Source organism: Myzus persicae, unplaced genomic scaffold, assembly GCF_001856785.1.
Source record: "Myzus persicae strain clone G006 unplaced genomic scaffold, MPER_G0061.0, whole genome shotgun sequence".
Lineage (NCBI taxonomy): Eukaryota > Metazoa > Arthropoda > Insecta > Hemiptera > Aphididae > Myzus > Myzus persicae.
This window is the reverse complement of record NW_019100991.1, coordinates 332,312-337,213: the sequence shown is the minus strand read 5'-3', so window position 1 is coordinate 337,213 and position 4,902 is coordinate 332,312.

Below are 4,902 nucleotides of genomic sequence, written 5' to 3'. Positions count from 1 at the left end.
CTTTTTACGCTATAGATTCTTAAATATTAAATACCTATATACATCATCGTGTAATTGACGTTTTTATTTTTTATCACTAGAAAATCCTTTTGTAAAAAATTTTATCTATACTATAAACTGTAGAGTCTATATGACACTAGGTAGATTCTCTATAATTGTCCGTTTTATTATTTCATTTTTAAAAAATATTGTATGAAACCTCCTTTCTGAGTCCTCAGAGTTGTGTATAATTATAGGTACATTAAAAAACTTTATATCATATTAATACCTATATTTAAAGAATAATAAAAGTATACCTATTAGGTATCTACCTAATACTCACAAATATATTAAAAAAGACATGTAGAATATAAAAACTAATTAATAATTGTACATAGATTACCTATATCTACCTACATAATAAATAATAATAATGTAGGTAGTTATGTAGCTTTGGACTTCATCCAAAATATTATTGGGTCCTTGTTAGAAATCCTCATCATCCCAATACAAGGGATTGGGCATGGCATATAGTTATAGTGATGTACACTAGGAATAACAAAACGAGAGTTAGACCGAGAGAAATGATGGGATTCAGAATTTGAGGTAATCTATGAGGTAGGGTAGTCAATATCAGGCACGTACACAGACTAAAATTTCGGGGGGGGGGGAGGGGGGGTTTACAAAATATAGCAATATAAATTGTACAGCAACATAATAAAACAATTTCTTCCTACTTACTCACTATTTTTAATGTGACAATTATCATGCTAAATATTCAAACGTTATGTATGTCATTTATTCAGTGTTCTGAAGTAAGTATATTTAAGAAATATGAATATTAGGAATAATAATAGAAATAATAATAGATAAAACTTTAAATAATATGTATTATGAACGTCGAACAGAACAGAAATGTATTTGATTATTATATGCACATACAATTACCTAGGTATATTAAGCTTTTAAGTAGATAGAAGAAAACAATTTAAAAAAATGTATATATTTTATAAAAAAAAAATTCAAACTTAAGTATAAAATCCCATTTTCGTGGTAACATAGCAAATCTATCTATAATTTCTTCCACATTTAAATCAATATTTCGGTACCTATATGTTTAGTAAGGCCAATCCAGTAAGTCTCGTTTCTCCCATATTGTTTCGTAAGTATGTTTTAAGTCTTCGTAGAGTTGAGAATGACCGTTCAGCAGTAGCAGTTGTAACAGGCAATGTGGCCAAAATTGTCAAAAGACTGTGAATGTTTGGGAAAAAATCATAAGACATTGCAGACAAAGTAGTCAATGATGTAGTAGGACGGTCTGTATCAGATACATTTTTCCATTTAGCTAGCCATATTTTAATTTCTGCGTCAAATGTTTCATAATTAGGTAAAATATCTTTATAAAAAAGCGCTACCTCTTGAAAATCTTTTATATTAGTTGTATTCTTAAGACAATTTGGAATAAGTGATTGTAGTTTAGCCATTACATGATGATGATTAGTAAATCTATCTTGTAATTGACAAATAAAATGATCTAAAAAAGGTAAAAATATTGATCTTTTATAATACTGTTCCGGAGTATCAGATGGAATATTGTTACGTGCAGTTTGTCGACCTACAGTTCTTGGTTCCTCAATAATTCCTTCTAACATAGACTCTTCTGAATAAGAAAATATTTGTTTAAACTCATCATCGCCATTTTCTCGAATTTCTTTAAATATTTGACATACATCTGTTACTCGCTCATAACAATATGACAAATCAATATTTGCTTTTTGTAGTGCTATAGATAGTGGTAAAGTTAAAGAAAAAAACTTCTCAATCACATGTAAAGCTATGATAAAAACTGAGTTATTAATGGAATTAAAAAGTTGAAAAGCTGTACGTGATGTTTCTACATTTGAACACTCTTCTAATTTGTTTTAATGCATAATAAATAGCTTTATATAATTCTTTAAATCGAATTAAGCTTTCATGTCGATCTACCCATCGCGTTTCACACATTTTTATTAGAGTTTTTGTTCGAATTTGTGGGACATATTCATTAATACATTCAATCAGTGTTTTTGCTCTGTTATTGTTGGTGACCGATCGAGTACGGAAATAAGATAAGATAAGATTATCCACAAAATATGAGTTTTCTAGGTACATCGCAAATTGCAATAATACAGTTCTGTGTACTGTGTTCGTGCGTAGTCCACAGTAATCACCTCGATCATTCAATTGTTGTATCATGTATAATATATAAAAAAAAAAATAGTGTTAACTAGGTTAAGTAAACATTCATATGTAACAGGTAAAATACCAAAACAATCAACTCATACAATACTCAATAGTCAATTATGTAATACAATAACAATTAGTATAATTTTAAGCATAGTCAGTAAGTATAATGCAACTAGGTTAAGCTTAATATCGATACTACCAATAGTACTTCGATTGTAATATTGATATATAAGTAATATGGGAAGACAGATAGTGGTTCAGTCAGCGGTGATCGTGTGTTTCGATCGCCACTGGACGTTAAAGTTTTAATAAAAGTGCTTAATAATAATTATTGTTTATTTGTGTACGTCTGTGAAACGGCGTATACGACACAATTATAATACTATATAGGTATAAACTGTATTTCATACCTGACTAATAAACAGAGAAAAACCGTCAACAGCTAATTTATTCTAAAAATATTTTATAATAATATAGGAGTATAATAAATTTGACTTAATTTTCCAAGAAATTATTTCGGGGGGGGGGGGGGGGTTGAACCACCAACCCCCCCCTGTATATGTGCCTGGTCAATATCACCATTTAGTAGCTTACAAAGAAATTGTGCATAAACCTTCTGTCAACTAGAGAGGACTGACCAAGGGACCTACTGGAGTGTAATCATGTAAGTATTCGTGCTCAATTTTTAATACAAAAGCAGCAAAACTATGGACTCAAATCATCAAAAAATATTAAGGGGAGCTTAAGCACCCAAGAAATTTTAGAGGGACCAAAGCCGTTAGGGTTTTCCCCCTGCTCACACCAGGGGCGCCATTTCAGTTTTTTTTAGGGGTGTGCAAACAATGAAAGAGGCCAATTTTTCTCACCGCCAGGCCAATCCTTAAAAAAACGTTTCTCGTGTTTTTAATTTTTCAATATAGAATTTTTAGTGTCAAAAACATTCTTAGCTATATATGAAATAAAGGTATCCAAAAAAAAGGAAAATACAAACTAATTATTTAAAGATAAGTTTGTGACTAAAGCATAAAGTAAAGCGTAATGCAAATAATGAACAACTTGAAATATAATAGTTTATTATTATATTGACCTTAATATGTTTATAGTTAACATTAATACAATAAATAAATATAAAATAATGGCATAGGTATAATTATAAAAGCATAGCAGCATAGGTTATTATTTAAGCGGGTATCTCCGTTGCTTCATATCTGAAAATGCATCTACAGCTTTATATAAATCTACGCACTTAGCTTCTTCTTTCTCTACATTTAAAACCACAAGATCACTTAGTCTGTTATCTCCCATTTTAGTACATAAGAAAGTTTTAACATTTTTAAGGGATGAAAAGAATCGTTCATTTGAAGCAGTAGTAATTGGAAGAATCTTTAGTATAGAAATAATTTTTAAAGTTTCAGAAAAGGCTGTAGGAAGTTGTGATAAAGAGGATACGATAGAATCAAAGTTTAGTTGAATATTTGTATTGCTTTGAAGCAATAGCAACTTGATTTACTGCAATATTTGTCTTAGCTTTAATTTCATTTTTAGAAAACATGTCGTCAATTTTTTTAAAAGAAGTGGATATTTTAAATAATTTTTTTTATTTGTATCTTTCATCCTAGCTGCACCACTTTTCCTTTTATTATTGGTATCCATTTTCACTACAGCGTAGTGAGTAAATATAATTTATAGAACTGTAGAGTGTAGAATTATTAATATTCTAATATATAACTTCAGAAGTATATAACTTATGAAATGATTAATAAATATATTTTTAATTTAATCAAAAATCGAAAATAATAAACGATATAAACATAAGCCATAAGATAAGACCATATCTGCCTTATCCAGAGTCACAGTTTAATTATAGAAAAATAATTAACGATCATTTGATAGAATGAAATACCATAACAACTAATCGATTTCAGCGCCCGATTCTTGTAACAAGATCCACCCACTTGCACGCATTATCATACCTAATGTTTCGGTCTATGAATATAATAGTATTATAATATTATCTATAAACCTAGGAGTTACACGCCAGTGGATAAAGTGATACTGATATCAAATTATCAACTATCTAATTAAAGGACCCAATAATATTATAATATTATTTATGATTAGCCGTGAATAGCGGTGCATACACAATTAAAGATTGGCAAATTGAAGGCCAAAGTATAAATGATGCCTAGGCTAGGCCAATAATAGACAACAAAATTACAGGGTGTGCAAGTGCACACCCTGCACCCCCCCAAATGGCGCCCCTGGCTCGCACTCCTCCATATATCAGTTACATTCGATGTCTATATTAATAAAATAAATTCAAGATTTAAATCAATGCTGTATTGGGCTGAATGGGCTGTGAGTTTGCAGGAAAATTCGTTCTTTTCTTCTTAGTTATTGTAAAACAGAACTTTCTGAACACAAAGTTAGAATTAGATACAAACTAACTCAATTTTAAATCTTTTATGTACGTTAGAATTTTTTTTTAATTTGATGTATTTTTTCGTATTTATTGGTCAATTTTTCATTCTTTATTACTTTTTAGATATTTTTATAAATTATATTTATTAAAACTTTGTAATCATATTTTTTTTTTGTCTTATACATTTTTGTAAATGGTTAAAAATATAGTTTTTTTTTGAATACAGCTTGATAGATTTGTATTTGTTTTATATTTTGAATTCATTTTCAGGATTT